Source organism: Petaurus breviceps, unplaced genomic scaffold (assembly GCF_028583685.1).
Source record: "Petaurus breviceps papuanus isolate PSGF00001 unplaced genomic scaffold, PetGlider_PUasm1.0 188, whole genome shotgun sequence".
Lineage (NCBI taxonomy): Eukaryota > Metazoa > Chordata > Mammalia > Diprotodontia > Petauridae > Petaurus > Petaurus breviceps.
Genome location: NW_027185804.1, coordinates 15412751 through 15431059, shown reverse-complemented (window position 1 = coordinate 15431059; position 18309 = coordinate 15412751). Strand labels below are relative to the sequence as shown.

The following is an 18309-nucleotide window of genomic DNA, read 5'->3' as shown; positions in this document are numbered from 1 at the left end:
GAAAAAAAATAGTGCAGGATATGCAGTCACCAGATGTGAGTTTGAATTCTAATTTTGCTACTTAATACCTGTGTGACCTTGGAGAAACCTCTCCACTGTTCTGGGACTCAAATTATTTACCTGTAAAATAGGAGGAAAAAGGTTGGATTAATTGCTCTTTAAATTCTCTTTCAATTCTACTCATATGGTAATTGTTAGATCTCCATGCTAGCTCTCTGATCTAGTAAATTTCAATGAATCATCCTGAATTTGTATCAGTGGAAAAAAAAAACAGCTGCTAACTCTATGAATAAATCCTATCCAAAATATTTATTAGATGCCATGTATTAATAAATCAATTGCTTTAGACATTGTCAGCAATATGGGAACAAGTAAGACATGCTTACTACCTTTCCTTGCAAAGCTTGCAGCCGTTAGCTTTCAAAATGCATGGTGGTATAGTAGAAAAGGACATTGGATTCAGTCAAAGTTTCTGCAACCTGACAATGTCATGTATAAGTATGATGTTTAGCAAGTCACTTTGTCTTTCAGGACCTTTGGTTCTCTATAACCTGAGGTGGTTGGGAAAGACTCACATTCAAAGACCTCAGGTACATTCTATTTCTGTGAACCTGGGGCAGTAATTTAACGTCTTGTGGTTTCAGCTTCCTATCTCTATAATAAGGATTTTTGACTAGGTGGCCTCTGAAGTCCTTTGTCAGATCTAAATTTCTGATTTAATTATCTGCTTTTGACTCCTAAGTACCTATAAAGATCAAAATCTATGATGAAATTTATCTCCAGTATCATTTACGTGAAGAAAGCGATCAAAAGGATATTCACTCATCAAAAGACGACTCACAGTTACATCAAAAGTCCCATAAAATAGAACATCAGAAATCATGACTCTCTTAACTTCAATGAATCAATTAGTTGGTGATTGAGTATCAGAGGAAACCACATCATACAAACATCTCAAGGACTTTTTCTAAAAAAAATGTTAATTACTATATTTACTAAATGAAGCAACAATTTTAGAAATTCTGTCAAGCCTGAAAGTGCATGATCTGGCCATAAGACTTTTTTTTTGGGGGGGGGGAGGGCACAAATAGTTATTTTTAATGGGATAGCATAAATCAGGAAGGATACAGAATTATTTTTGGTTTCATGAATTATCTTTTTTATTTTTTAGAATAGTAAATTAGTTAATTTTCCATTGTGTACATAAGCTAAATATTAAGGGAAAACATTAATAGATATACATAACTCACACACATAAAATATCCACATTTTATGGTGCCTCTGTTTTGGACATACTCTTACATCTCTTGATCATTTTTTTTCTACCCAATGAATAAAATTCCTTGTTGGGCATCAGGTCAATAAAATGAGAAATATGGTTAGACATACAAAAGAAAGCAGAAATGGAGGCTATGTCCCAGGCATCTTCTTGATCACAACCCTACAATTCCAGCTTTTTAAAATGTTCTTCGGTTATGTCATCAGCACGACTAACAACAAGAGCAAATTCTAGCATAGCTAACTCTCGAGGTGATAAGTCAGCCTTTCTCCAATTAGCAATGACCTGATCAGCCAGAATGGAATTTTTGGAATATATTCTATGTACAGCGCTATGGTCAATTACACAATAGGGGCACCTATTGCTAGCACTTGTAGCTATGACGATGAGCTCTTTATCAGCCTTGCTGATATGTCCCGTTTCTTTGTTGATGATGGCATTGTAGTACGCAAAAATTGCTCTGAATTCCCCTGGTCGATGTGCTAATGCCTTAAAGACATTGGGTAAAAATCCATTCCTTTTTTCTACCTCTTCCATGAGCTCTACTATATCAAAAGGTAGTCCTTTTTTATAAGGAACAGGATAACCACCAATAGGCTTTGTGGGTTCTTCTGAGTGAGGATCATTGGAATGGCTTGTTACTTTAACTGTTGAAATGGTCCCAAGTCCATTTGTCAATAATCGAGGAACACGTGAAGCCAGCCCCAGGCTCAGAAAGCACAGGAAGAGTCCCATTGTGGCATGTCCAGACGGCTCAGCTCCTGCCTGCGGGTCGCTCGCCTTTCCCAAACAGACTTCTAGGCACCGGGAGAGTAAAACTCGAATTATCTTTACAAAGAAAAAAAAATAATATAACAACCTATAATATATATTATTTTCATGGCATCTGAAAACAAACCAGGAATAGCTATGGTATCATATATTTAACGTTGGAAGAGACAGAAAGGAACATCTAATCAACATCTCTCATTTTACATTTATCAAATCAAGGCCCACAGAGGTCAAATACTTTGTTATACAGGTGTTTCAGTCATGTCCAATTCTTCACAACCACATTTGAGGTTTTCTTGGCAAAGATACTGCAGTGACTTGCCATTTCCTTCTCCAGATCATTTCATAGATAAAGAAGTGAGGTAGAGTTAAGTAACTTGCCCAGAGTCACAAAACGAGGAAGTGTCTGAGGTCACATTTCAATTCATGTCTTCCTGACTCTGTGCATCTGCCCATCAAAAGTTCATCCAGACCACATAGGTAGTAAGTGACAAGGAGTGGATTTTAGTGAAATTTCTCTGATTCCAATACGTCACTCTTTCCAGGGCATCATACTGTCTAAATATTCTTCAAGGGAAGCATCCAGTGGTTTCCATTATGACATATCCCCTCATGTCTATCCCTGCCATGAAGGTTAATTCATAATAACTAATATTATAATTAATTTTATTATGATTAACTAAAATCTTATAAGATCATCATAGAGAAATTCATCAATTTAAAAATGATCATAGGATCATGGACTCAGAGCTAGAAGTAATCTTGGAGACCATTTAAGCAATTCCTTTTCTTTTACATGTAAGGACAATGAGGGATAGAAAAGTTAAATTAGGAAGCCAGGTGTTCAGTACACAGTAAACGCTTAGTTCAAATTCTTCCTCAAACAGCCACTCATGCTTCATCTTTCTTGAACTCAGTTGCAATAGAAATAGTCACAGAACCAAATTAACATGATGATCAAAAGAGAGAAGATATAAACAATGCTTTGCACCACTGAAAGCCTCTTCCAAATGTGAGCATATCTCACTACTAAAGAGATCATAGGAACACATAACAAAAGCTGGGAGAGATCATCTACACCATGTAGTCCAACAAGCTCACTTTGCAGATGAGGAAACCAAGGAAGAGAGAGACTAAGTTACTTCCCCAAGGTCATTCAGGAAATTAGAATTGGAGAAATGATTTGAATTGCTCACAGAATCAGGGCTTTGGCCAGTTTCCAGCACTGCTTCTCTGGATATGGAAAGAGCAAATCCACTTCAAATTACCTTGAGGAGCAAAGAATGCTGGCATATGGTACTCAAAGATGCAAAGAGAGGAAAGGGTAAAACTCAGCAGACTTTGCCTCCAAAAAAAGACAATCACTTACATTTATTTTGGGCTTTAAGCTTTGTGATGTGTTCGCCTCTTAACCCTGGAAAGTCAATAGTACATGAATTGGTATTTTTTTAAAGGTGGGGGCACAGAAGTTCTAAGGAGATAGTAACTAGATTGGGGTCATGGAGTAAGAGGCTGGAATTTGAACAGCATGTGAAATCATCTCTTGAAACCAGTGATCTCATTCTTCCTTGGATGCATACATTCTACTGACAGGTCATCAAATGTATACAACTAAGTGAATATGAGAGATAATTTAGAAAGGAAACAGTAACTACAATGATGGATAAATAGGAAATATTTACCCAGAACAGGCTGCACCTGAACCAATTTTGAAGGAAGGTAAGAGTTATGAAAGATAAAGTTGATATGGGAGCACATTGAAGGTACTTCCCTGGATGCACAGATTTGGTGGGGGTGGGGGGGTGGGAGAAGGGGCAGATGAAATGGTGAGTACTAGAAATGGATAGTAGACTGCTTTGTTTGACTCAGATAGTATCTGAGTAAAAGGTTGGAGATGACTATTGAAGATTTTAAATTGGCAGACTTAGGAGGCTTCTTTCTTTTCCTTCCTTCCTTCCTTCCTTCCTTCCTTCCTTCCTTCCTTCCTTCCTTCCTTCCTTCCTTCCTTCCTTCCTTCCTTCCTTCCTTTTTTCCTTCCTTCCTTCCTTCCTTCTTCCTTCCTTCCTTTTTTCCTTCCTTCCTTCCTTCCTTCCTTCCTTCCTTCCTTCCTTCCTTCCTTCCTTTCTTCCTTCCTTCCTTCCTTCCTTCCTTCTTTCTTCCTTCCTTACTATCAGTGGAGGAAGATGGGAAAGAAGAAGAAAATGACCACTTTATAATTGGAAAAAATATATAAAATAATATTCTTCAATAAACTTTTGAGAGGGAAAGGAAGGATGATAGATATTCTTGGTAGAATTGAGAAGATCTAGTAATTGTTAGGATTTGGGGATGGAATGAAGGAATAGAAAAAGTTAGTAAGACTTTACAGGCAGGGACATAGCAATAGCATTAATAGTTCTGTATTTAACACATACAGAAGTTTGTTTATTTTAACACATAGGGAAGTTTGAGGGAAAGTCTGTTTTAAGGAAAAAGTTATTGGCTTACATTGTGGACACCTTGAGTTGAAGATATGGCTAGGACATTTATGATGTTATAGATACAGATTTTGAATACTGTTGAGAAATTAAGGAGTCACAAAATGATTTAAATGTTATAGAATAACAGAATTCAATTTGGACAGACTGTAGAAGTCATCTGGACTAATTTATTCATTTTACAAATGTAGATGCTAGGATCCAGAGTAATTAAATGACTTGTTTGCAGCCACAAATTTATCTGAACATAGATGTGATAACTGAAATACTAGGAACAGATGTAATTATTACCACATCTAAAAAAAACTATTTTCAATAGGAACTAGAAATGAAAACACATAGGACTTTTACTCAAGGAAACATCAAGGGAAAATTTGTGTTTTTAATCTGATTTTCAAAATCCTTCATATCAAACAAATATTCTCTCACAAATAATTTACTTATTTTTCTTGGATTAAGCTAGCTAAGAGGTGCCATCCAAAGAGAATTAGCTGATCTTCCCCAAGAATGGCTTTAATCCTTCTTTAAAGCTCTGCTTTTGCATACTTCTATTTTGTAAAAATCCACTCAATGCAGTACTACCTTCACTCTGGTTGAGACATTATTTATTGTCTTTTGTTTTTCTGGAAAAAAAGTGACTTTAATCTCACCACTTTTAAATCTCACCACTCTCCATCAAGATACTGTCTTAGAAAGAAAAAAAGGCAAAGCTCTGTATGAAGGTTACTGGTTTCTCACATTACAATCTCTATGGAGACTGCATTCATTGTAAAGTTTCCTACATATAATAAATTTCAAATGCATTGAATTATCTGATTTCATGTTCAAGAAACACATTATATTACTCATCTTTAAATAGTATAAATAATCACATTTTCATCACCTAATTCTGATACCCAGTTTCTGACAAAGAATTATTCAGCTTCTTTATTATGACAAAATGAAATATATTTAGTGATAATCATAATTTCCTGTGTGTTTTGTTTTTTAACATTAGAGAGAACAAGACCTGCAGATTTTTACTTGGTTTATTTGATATCAACTTGACAGACATGTAACATTTAATCTCACATTTGTAAAATGCTGAAAACAAAGTTATTCTCAGTTTTTTTTTTGAAAGTTCTGAAATCTGGGGCAGAGTAAAGATGGCAGAGTAGAAACAGGACTTCCATGTGGCTCTGGCTTGGACCTCCTCCAATTCATGTAAAAAATGACTCCAGACAAACTTTGGAGGTACCGAACCCATGACATGACAGAGAGTATAAAAACTCCTGTTGAAGACAGCTGAGCATGCCAGCAGGAAAGGGCCAGCACAGTTTTTTGCAAGCTGAGTCGAGCCCCTCAGGAGCCAGAGATTTCATCCTCAGGGTGGCCCCAACCAGTCACAGGCTGGAGGGACTTCAGATCAAAAGAAGCTGTGGTAGTTTCCAGAATTATCAACCCATAGATGCTAAAGACAAAGTGAGAGGTCAGTGTAGACGTTGGGGGAACAGGGAGCTCTAGAGTGGTATCAGGTCTTTGCCCCTTGGTCGAGAAGCAGCTGAGGCTCTATGTCCCTGCTACTTCAGAGCTTCCAGACTGAAGATTGTAGGGGTCAAAGCAACCAGTCTGAGTGGCAATCCCTCTTTCTCTATCCTGCTTGGATCTAGATCACTGTCTAGGGTGGAGGTGCTGCGGTGCATGAGCAGTTTCCCAGAGCGTACGGAGGCTTCAGAGAGGGCACCCAACTAATAGCACCAGCAGTTAAAAAAACACCCAATGACTGGGATAAAGCTCACCTTTTTGTTAGTAGTAGAGTTCTACTGTGGCAAAAGGCTCAAAAGTCAGGTAATTGAGTGGTACCATGACAAAGCAAAGGAAGCAAAGCAAGCACAACATTTTGACATTAGACTCCTATTTAGGGGACAAAAAGGATCAAAGCATGGAACAGGAGGAAGACAGCAAAGTCAGAACTCCTGCACCAAAGGCTTCCAAGAAAAAATATGATCTGGTTATAGGCCATAGAGAAGCTTACAAATGATTCCGAAAACCAAATAAAAAAAGTGGTGGAAAAATTGGGAAGAGAAATGAGAATGATGCAAGAAAATTATGAAATGAGTCAACAACCTGCCTGAACAAAATAACACATTAAAAAATAGACTAACTCAGATGGCAAAAGAGGCTCAAAAAAGCAATGAGGAGAAAAATGCCTTAAAAAGTCAAATTTGCCAGATGTGAAAAGAATCTCAAAAGCTCACTGAAGAGAATCATTCCTTCAGAATTAGATTGGAGCAAATGGAAGCTAGTGACTCTATGAGAAATCAAGATATTATTAAACAGATCCAAACAAATAAAAAAATAGAAGGCAATGTGAAATGTCTCATTGGAAAAACCACTGATCTGGAAAAAATCCAGGAGAGTTATTTTGAAAATTACTGGAATATCTGAAAGCCATGATTAAAAAAAGAGCCTAGAAATCATCCTTCAAGAAATTCTTAAGGAAAATTGCTGATATTTGAGAACCAGAGGGCAAAATAGAGTTTGAAAAAATCCACCAAAAACCTCCTGAAAAAGATCCCCAAAAGAAAACTCTTAGGAATATTATAGGCAGGTTCCGGAGTTCACAGATCAAGGAGAAAATATTACAAGGAGCCAGGAAGAACAATTTCAGTACTGTGGAAACACAATCAGGATAACACAGGATCTAGCAGCTTCTACACTGAGGGATAGAAGGGCTTGGAATATGATATTCCAGAGGTCAAATGAGCTGGGATTAAAACCAAGAATCACCTACCCAGCAAAACTGAGTGTCATGTTTCAGGGAAAAATATAGTCAATCAGTGGAATAGAGGACTTTCTAGCATTCTTGATGAAAAAAAAAACAGAGTTGAATAGAAAATTTGACATTCATATACAAGAAGCAAGAGATAAGCATAAGAAGGTAAACAGGGAAAAGAAATCATAAGGACCTTATCAAAGTTGAACTATTTATATTCCCACATGAAAAAAATGATAATTATAAATTATGTAACTTTTTATGAGAATAGCTGAAGAGAAGAGAAATGTGTGTGTTTGTGTGTTTATATGTATATATATGCATACACACATGTTTATATTCACACACATATATATGTGCACATAGGAGGAGATATATGCATATGAACACATATGTGAGTGTGTGTATGTGTACAGGTATACACAGACAGAAGGCATAGGACCCATTGAATAGGAAGGGGTAATACTTAAAAAGTGAAATTAAGAGGTGAGAGAGGAATATAATGAGAGGAGATGAGGAGAGACAGAATGGGGTAAATTATCTCATAAAGAAGAGGCAAGGGAAAACTGTTAAAATGGAGGGGATGAAAAGGAAGGCAAAAGGGAATGAGTCAACTTTATTCTCATTGAATTTGTCTTAGGGAGGGAATGACATACACACTAAATAGGGTTTTCTCACCCTAGAGAAGAGTAGGGGGGAAGGGCATAAGAGGGGGGATAATGGAAGGGAGGGCGGGCTTGGGGGGTAGGCAAGTTGGAATCGCCCCCTTTTGATAAGGGACAGGATCAAAGTAGAGAATAGAAGTAGTAGGGGGTGGGAGAGGATGGAGGGAAATATAGTCAGTCTTTCACAATATATCCACTATGGAAATGTTTTGCTTAGCTCTACATGTACAACTTATACTTAATTGGTTATCTTCCCAGTAAGGGTGGGTGACAAGAGAGGAAGGGAAAAATCTGGAATTTAAAGTTTTAAAATCAAATGTTTAAATATATACTTATAATGTTATTACTATTACTTTACATGCAACTGGGAAATAAGATAAACAGCCACTGGGGCATAGAGTTCCACTGTACCCTACTGGAAATTCAGAGGGAGGATGGAAGAAGATATGGGAGAGAGCAGATTGGGGGGGGATATTCAGCATAATCGCTATTTTGGGGTTGTGGGTAGGGGGAAAATGGGGAGAAAATTTGTAACTCAAAATCTAGTGGAAATGAATGATATAAACTAAAAAATAAAAAAGAGAGGGAGGAAAAAAAATGAAGTTCTGAAATCTTAGGACTTACTTGCATTCTTTAGATGTTCTAGGTTAGGCAGTTCATGGGCACAATAGACCTGGAATGGGGAGGACCTGAATTCAAATCCAACCACAGACAATTAGTAGCTGTGTAACTATGGAGAAGTCACTTAATTTGCAGGTAGGTGATCTGGCTCTGGCACTTAGCAGCTTTGTGATGGGAAAGTCAGTTAATTTTCTGGAGATTCAGGCTTTTTAACTTTAAAACTGTAATGATCATATATGCATTACCCACGAAATAGTGTTGCTTTGAACAGTACGTGAAATAATAAACACAAAGTACTATATGATAATGAAGTATTATGTAAGTATATACATATGTACACATATATATGTGCATACATATCTTTATATACACACATACATATAGCCATGTCCACATATCCATAGGCATATCATATCCATAAACATACATACATAGACACATATAAATATATGCATGCACATACATGTGCATTTATACATGTATACATGTGTGCGTGTGTGTGTGTGTAGTGGTGACGCAGAATTGGAAACTAAGTAGGGGCCCAGTGACTGGTAAATTGAGAACCAAAGGATGGTGCATGAATAAACAGATTATTGTTATTATTCTTAAGTAATGACACATGAAAATTTCAAAGAACTATAGGAAATAGCATCAATTGATGATTATCCTGAAAAACCATTTACTTATTATGTGGGGAAAAACATACAAAAGAGAAAAATATAAATTAAAAAAAAAAACAAAAAGTTCAATTATGATGATAAAATATATCAGTGGCACACACTGTTCTCCCCAACCTCACATAATATCATGAAGATAAAGTGGGGGTGGTGGTTGGTGGGTGAGTAGGCATCTATCACTAAAATATCATAAAACATACTACCAAAGCTTGTAATTATTAAAGAAATACAATGACTACCCTCTTATCATACAAAAGGTCCCTGCCGAAGCACCATTTAATGGTTATTTTTTCGCCCTAGACTCAGAGTGAATGTAAACAGGAACTGTTTCTTTTTAGGCCAGCAATCCTGATGGTTTTCCCGTAACAGTTTGATTTTGTTGTTATTGTTGATTAAATGGGTTGTCCTTTGACTTAATTCTTAAAGAGGCCTATTCACTGAATGGGTGTTACCCCACTCATAGTGAGAACCTGAGAAGACCTTAGTTAAAAAGGGCCAAGTTCTCCCACTGCATCCTGGACCATGTCCAGCCCTTCTGAATGATATCTGGCCACTGAACCCAAATGGCTCTAGAAGAGAAGGTGAGGCTGGTGATGTTGCAAAGCCCTCCCCTCAAATCAAAGTAACTTGCAAGTCAAATTATTATCTCCCTGATGTCATGGTCCTTTTTGAGAACTAAGGACAAACCACACAACACTCCAGATAATATGTACCCATTATTCTAGATTTTGACACCCACTTTAGAACAGGAACTCCATTGAGGCAGGGGACACATGTGCCTGTAATTTTATCCCTAGAGTTTAGTGTAGTGCCTAGCCTAGTTTTATGCTAAAAACATTAATAAATGTTTTTTTTTCTAACTCAAATGAATAACTTAAAAATAAAGAAGTCAATTAGTGGAACAGAGTAAGCAAACATCATACAAAAGAAAACAGATAAAACACCATAGTTTCCAATAAAATCAAAGATCCTAATAACTATTGGTAAGGACTCATACTTGATAAAAAATTCTGGGAAAATTGGAAGGCATTTTGGCAGACATCTTAAAGTATATATCAAGCCATACTCCAAATTGAACCATGACTTAGATATAAAAGGTGACATCATAGGAAAATTAGAGAGGCAAAGAAGAAATGTCATTTAAATCTATGGACTTAGAAACACTTCATGAATTAAACATGTTATGAGGATCACATGAAAAGAAATTGACAGTTTTGATTACATTAAATGAAAAGTTTTTGTATAAACAAATTTAATTTAGTTGCAATTAGAGGAGAAGTAGGCAACTACAGGGGAAACTTTATAGCACATTTTACTGCTAATTGTCTCACATTCAAGATAGATAAGCAACTGATTCAAATTTATAAGCCTAAGGGCCATTCCCAAATAGAAAAAAAAGATGAAGGAAATAAGTAGTTTTCAAAAAATGAAATTCAAGCTGTCAACAACAACATTAAAAAAATTCAAGTCATTAGTAATGAAATAAATACAAATTAAAATAATTCTGAGGTTCAACCTCACACACATCAGATTGTTAAAGATTAACAAAGAGTTAAATGACAGATGTTCAGCAGGCTGTGGAAGAACAGGAATATTTGTGCCTTATTTCTGGATATTTCAACATCTAGCCATTTGGGGAATCAAGTGTAAACTGTGGCTAGAAAAAATGATGACATGGACAGTTCCAGGGGAAACTGGGCAGACCTTTATGAAGTGATGAAGAGTTAAATAAGCATCAGTGGGAAAACAATGTATATACAAGGGCAACCTTCCATAAAGAAAAAAAAACAGCTTTAAAAGAATTTAGAACTCTCCTCAATGCAATGACAAACCATGAGTCCAAAGGAATAAAAGATCAAACTACACTCTGCCAAAAAATGGTTGACTTAAATATTTATAATGGGACACACACATCCAGACATGAACAATGTGACTTTGTATTATTATATTTGTTATAGGTTATTTTTTATCATTATCCATTTAGGGAGGGGCAGTGAGAATGAGTTACAGTAAAATAAATACAATCAGTTATCTGTATATGCTTCCATTGAATACTGATCACGTTCTTAAAACTAAATCTTTAAAGAAAAACATTAAATATACATTAAAAATATACCTAAAAATAAATATACATCAAAAATAATTATATAGTCAACAATTAAAATTTTCTCTTTATCATTTGCTTTTTTTACTACTAAGTAAATATAGTGGGTTTTATTTCTTTGTTTTGCATTGTCACTCTGTTTAAATTAATGATCTGTGTTGTGATTCTCTTATGAAAAGTACAGTTATAGGCAATACTGGGTTTTGAATAAATTAGAAGTGAGAGGGATGGGGTAGCAGAGAGGCTCTCAGGGTAGTGTGACTAACACTTGCACCAAGATAATCAATATAAACTGGTAGATTTGTTTTGTTTTGTTTTGTTCCCTAACAAATATATTGGGGGGACATCGCTAGGTGGAATAGTGGATCAAGCACTGGCCTCTGAATCAAATAGTTTCATCTTTATGAAACTGAATCCAGTCTCAGACATTTACTAGCTGTTTGACCCCAGGCAAACCATTAAAGCCTGTTTGCCTCAGTTTCTTTTTCTATAAAATGTGTTGGAGAAGGAAATGGCAAACCACTCTAGTACATTTGCTGAAAAAAATGATGAAGTCACAAAGAGTCAGGTAAGACAGAAAAACAATGCTGTGTTTTGAACTGAGAAACATCTGGTGTGGAAGGAAATCTTCACTATTTCATCTCTCCTCATCTGTTTTAGAGATGTAGAATTAGTAGAATTGGTCACTGAGAGGTTAAAGGACTTCTCTAGAGACACACAGCTACTATTTGTCAAAGGCAGAAGTTGAACCCAGATCAACCTGATTCAAAGACCAGGCTGTTCTCCAGCACATCACAGTATTTTTCATTGGTGTACATATTTTTAAATAAAATTCATACCCCTCATTCTGATTTGGCACTATTTCCTGTTCATATATTCTTTTCCTTCCTTCCTTCCTTCCTTCCTTCCTTCCTTCCTTCCTTCCTTCTTTCCTTCCTTCCTTCCTTCCTTCCTTCCTTCCTTTTCTTTCTCTTTTCATTATTAGCTTCAAATAATGAGTCATATCTATTGAAAAGATAATTATACACTTATCTCCATGAGGTCCTATGCCAACAGATAATTATCAATCAAAAAAGACAGATGGGTTGTGAAGTCCCCCAAAGGAACAATGGTAAAGATAGACCTTAATGAATAGCAGTTTCATTTGAACTCAAGCATAATATTAAAAGACAAGTTCATATATTTGCACTGTCCACAAAGTGGACAGAGCCAAGATATGAAAAGGGTTGAAAGAGAAGTTTCATATTCATGACAATTACTTTCTATTTCAGAGCTTTAATATAATTGACAGATTATAAAGAACCTTTCTAATAGTCCCTTTTGGAAGCTCAAGGGAAATCTTATCCCCAGAAGGTTGTGCTTTTAGAGACCAGATCCCTTCCACTTCATAGGTTCATGGACTAGAGTTGGGTGGGACCCCAGAAGCCATATAGCCTGACCAGCTCTTTATACAGATGAAGATATTAAGAATAAGTGGAGTTCAGTGACTTGTCCAAGGTCACTCTGATTGCTAGTAACAAAAACACAGTTTGAACTGAAGTCCTCTGACTGCCAAACCAAAGTATTTTTCCACAGTAACAAGAATAAGTGGCTAAATTTTGCATGGTGCTTAATATGTCCCAGGCACTATGCTAAGCCCTTTATAATTATTATATCATATAATCCTCATGACAATCCTTGGAGGTAGATGCTATTATCATCTTCTTTTTATAGAGGAGAAAACTGGGACAATCAGACAATCAGTGATTAATTGATTTGCCAAGATTCATGCAGTTAGCTAGCTAATCACTGAGGGTAGATTTGAACTCAGGTCTTCCTGACCCCAGGCCCAGTGCTCTATCCAGAATGAGACCTAGCTGCCTTCCTGGTACTACAGCCCTAGTAGACTAGCAGAAGAAAAAAAGACTAAGCTTATATGGGAACTTCAAAAGCAGTGACTTAATTTGATAAAATATTAGGTAGTCCAGAAATCACAGTCATAGAATAATGACTAAGTTTACGGTGATTCTATCTGCACCATTGCTGGGTTATGTCCACCAAGTATCCTGGGCTAAATCATCTGGGAGCTAGGTGTTTCAGTGGATAGGGATAGGTGGTTCAGTGGATAGGGAGCTGGGCCTAGAACTCAGGAAGACCTGAGTTCAAATCTGACCTCAGACTCTTACTAGCTGTGTGATCCTGGGCAAGTCACTTAACCTCTACTTGCCTTAGTACACTAGAGAAAGAATCCACTGCAATATCCTCACCAAGAAAATAAAGAGCCAGAGATGACCAAACAACAACAAAAACTAGGGGGAGCTTAATTCTTGGCACACAGAAGGTACTTAATTGATGTTTATTGATTGAGGAAGCAGATAAATGATGCTTATCTGTAGTCTGAGCCTGCCAAACTTCTGGGCATGGTTCAATCAAGATGTGGCATGCTTAACAATGCTTGTCAATATGATTATATATCAGAACAGGACAGATGTGGGCAGAGAACAAACTCTGCTACCATCAAAGACCAAAGTATTGTAAAGGTTCATTATGTCTTACAAATAATTTCCTTAACACTCCCAGTTGAATGTTTCTTTTTTTTTTAAAAGCAATTGGAGTTAAGTAACTTGCTCAAGGTTACACGGCCAGTTATTTCTGGGTGTGGTGCTGAGTATCTGAGCCCGGATTTGATCCGGGTCATCCCAACACTGGAGCCGGTGCTCTTACTCGCTGAGCCACCTGGCTGCCCCTCAGTTGAATGTTTCTCTGCCTTCTTAACCCCTTTAAACTTTCCTGGCTTGAAATATTCCTTTTACCCTTTGCTTTTCCACTTTCCCTATAAGACTTTTGGACTGTGGTTTAACTGAAAAACTCCAGCTCCTGGTTTCTAAAGGGGAATTTCCTGCTTTGGTGACTGTTAGTTCCTGACCCATACCTCCTCCATTCTCCTCCTTCACCTTGCCACATTCTTCTTCCCCAACAAAGACCATGTACACCCACCTAGGCCCATCACCCATTTACTCTCAAGGGGAAGCAGAATAATTATATTAAGCAGAGACTAGCTTTGAAGTATATTAAGTGTAGCAATTTTTTTTCATTGTATGTCCTGAGCAAGGCCTAAGTGGCATAGGAACATAGAGGTAATGTTGGATGCGACCTTAGAGGCTACCCTATTCCAATATTCTCATTTTTCAGTGTAGGAGATTAACCGCAGAGAGGCAAAGTGACTTTTCTAAAGCCACACATGTTGTGACAGGGCCAGGATTTGAACGGGCATCCTTTAACTCCAAATCCAACTCTCTTTTCATTTCATACTCCATTGACATTACCTGGTTTCCCTCTGATGCATGTAATAAGTGGTGGTGACTTTGCAGAAGGTGTCAATGACTTCAATGATGTTATAAAATCGGCAGAAATCCAGAGGTATCGTTTCCTCTGTTACCTCCAATTGCGAAGAGGACAGGACTTTCCCCTCCTAGATAAGGCTGTGCCTTCCTCTGCCCAATACTCTCAGGGATGTATGGTTGAGGGGATGCCTAAGGACAGAGCAGATGTATATTGCTGAAAGAAAATTAAGGTGTCCTTTCTCATTTCTACACCTGGTAATAATGTTCCCAAGAACAACCACCCAAAAGTCTGCTATTGGAAAGCATCCTCCTTCTCAATATAACTGCACATATCACACATCTTTACAAACATAAACTTCCACAAATATATATTCATAAAGTTCCCAATTTCCAGCAAAGAACAGATAATCTATTTCTTTTAAATGAAATCCAACAGCCAAGAAGTGTTGCCTGTGGCTGCCATCTGACGGTAGCCATTCTGGGCTCCTTATCCAGCACAGCATATTCTCCTATAATTTCTTTGAGCCTCCCTTCTAAGAAGATAAGACATCTTAGGCACCTTGGGAATGAGCACTGCCACTATTTAACTTTATGCATTAAAAGTTTTAAATTGGGTTGGCCTGTGGCCAGTTGTTAAATAGGAGGCTTCTGTCCTTAGCTTATATTCCAGAAGGGAATTGGCAGCAAGAAATTCGGGGCCAAATTTCTGTCAGCCATAGAGTTGACCAATGAAAAGAATATCTTTCAGAACACAATTTGGCTTTACCTGAAAAAGGTGGGGGGGGGGACTTTAGATGTCATCTCATCACAGGATAAAAACAAAAGAAGTGACTTTTGAGGTAATCTAGTCTAACACCTTCATTCTACAGAAGAGGAAACTGAAGCCCAGAGTTGGAAGGTTTTGCTGAACGTCATACTGGTAGTAAGTAGAAGGGCCAGGATTCAAGGTGAAGTCTTTTAATACCCAACCCAATGCTCATTGCATTATATTGACTCATGTTTAGAAATGAGGTTAACTCTCTTCTGCTTTTTCGGGCCTCAGACTCCACATCTATAAGGTAGGGGTGGGGTGGACTAAATGACCTTTGAGGTCCTCTTGGCCCTAAATACTATGATAATTATAAGGGTTGATATTTGCATTTGAAGGTTCATTAAACCATTCAAATATATTATCTCATTAGATCTTTAAAGCAACCTTAGGAGGTCAACGCTATAGGCAGAAAGATCATCCTTAATTTACCTGTGAGGGAGCAGAGAATTATAAATCTTCATGGATTGCCCATGAGGACACAACTATTGATTGTTACAAGCAAGAGTGGAATACAATTCAATTCAGTAAATGTTGTTTTGTTTTCTTTAAGTGTCTACTATGTTGGAAAAATGGTCTGGAGTCCTGGATCTTCTGCAGTTAGGGAGTCAACATTAAAATAAACATATATTTGCTATTTGTGTGTGTGTGTGTGTATATACACACACATACATGTGTTATATATACATATATGGGGCCATATCTGGTGCAAGGAAGATTTCAGTTTATGTCCTTCCTTTGACATCTACTAGTCATGTGGTTATGTACAAGTCACATTAACCTCAATGCCAGTCTCTTAGAATTATCTAGGAGGTTATACATGAGCTTTGAATTGCCCTGATGATCCACCGATGAATTCCAGTTCCACAGTTGCACACATGTTTGACATCCTGACCTGTGATTTTTCGATAACTATGCTAGAGATTGGGAATACAAAGTCAAAGGTCTTAAGAAGTCTACGTTGTTTTCAGAAAATAGACTAGGCAAACTGATGAGTGAATCCAAGATAATTTGAGGAGGGAGATCTGGAGAGATTTTCCACAGGAGTCAGGATCTGAGACACTCCTTGAAAGAAGGTAACCATTCTAAGAAGGAGAGGGGAAAGGAAGTCTTGACTCCATGTCCAATTATAGCGTGTTGCTTCCAATCCTGGTCAGACCGAAACCTATGATAGAATAGATAGCATATTGACACTAGGTTCAGAGAAGCTGGGTTTAAGTCTTACTTTGTATCCTAACTACCTGTTTACTACTGTGGCTCTGTTTGCTTCTCTGTAAAAGGAAGTAGTTGGATTAGGTGACCTCTGATAGCCCTTCCAGATTGAGGTCTAGGATCCTTTGATTCAATTCATTGGTTTAGAACTATTTTACTATTTCCTTAAAAGAGAATCCTAATTTTAAGACTGCGGCAAGAACAATGATGGTGTGTGTGTGTGGGTGTGTGTGTGTGTGTGTGTGTGTGTGTGTGTGTGCTGGGAGAGGGTTACAGAATTGATAGAGCTTTCGACTTGGAATAAAAAATACTTGGGTTCAACTCTTACAACAAAGTTTTTCTAGTTGTGTGAGCCAAGTAAGTTGCTTAACTGTCCTGGGCCTTGGTTTCCTCAGCTATAAAATGAGAGCATTGGACTAGATGGGTACTGAGTGGTCTCTTCCAGCTTAAAATTAATGATCCTGGTAAAGGAAATAAATGTGAGAGGTCCATGACTGAAACCTGAAGCAATCCCTCCTGAGTCACAGGTCACATAATAGCAATAGCTCACATTTGTATTATGAATTCAAGTTCACTTTAATAGTGCTTTTCTAACAACCCAGTAGGCTAATGTGGCCAGTGTCATCATCCCCATTTTATAGATCGAGAGACTAAGGCTCAGAAAGTCTAAGGGAATTGCTCAAGAAAATAGAATGTTAGGGTCAAAGAAGACTTTTGATTTCAGGTCTTCTGGCTTCTACTCCAATGCTGTATAATATTTTTGGGCATGTGACATCCAATACTATTGAATTAGTGTTATCGAGTTTTCCTTCCCCTTCTTCTTCCTTTAAATACATGGCTCCATTTTCACCCCTCCCTATTTCCAGATCATCTCATTTATCAACAAGAAGGACAACTGGAGCATGACTTACAGCAATGACAGGCTGAAAAGAGAAATGGATCATCACAGATTTATGCTAGTTAGAATTTTCCTTGGGAATCTGATGCCTTTTGGCTATAGAATAATTACAAGGAAAATGAAAAAAAGAAAAGGGTACAGAAATGGTGAGGTTCCTATATTAATCTTGGCAATGTTTTCTCAAAGCAGGTGATTATCTTCTATGAGATGGCACAGTTCATTGCCACAAGTATAGAGAAAACAGTCCTTTTGCTAGAAGACAGAGAAAGTAAATGTCAATAGCTTAGGGCAAATGCAGTGCTGTAGGAAACTGATGAAACTTTTGTCTACTTCTCTGTCTTTTTACACTTGAATCTCCTCCAGGCTGTCAATGGCCCAGTCACAATGGTCCACTTGCTGTTCCCTACACAGGATGGTCTACCTTCTGTCTCTGAGCCTTGGCACTGGCTTTCCTGTGGGTCCTGGAATACTCACCTTCTTTATTTTTGCCTAAAAAAATCCCTGACTTCCTTCAAGATTGATCTTAATTGCTATCCTTTTTTTCTATGAAGGGTCTATCCTATGTGTGTATATATATATATACACATATATACATATACACATGCATTTGTAGGTGTGTATGTTACACTGTGCATTCATGTATATGTATACATATAAGAATACATGTATATGCATACATATACATACATATATACATGTGCATGCCTATTAATACGTTG

The 18309-nt window shown here is 37.3% G+C and overlaps 1 pseudogene; it reads right to left on the bottom strand.

The window, feature by feature from the left end:
- Positions 1–1257: 1257 nt before the first annotated feature.
- Positions 1258–14315, bottom strand: LOC138163674 (uncharacterized; annotated as a pseudogene).
- Positions 14316–18309: the final 3994 nt, after the last annotated feature.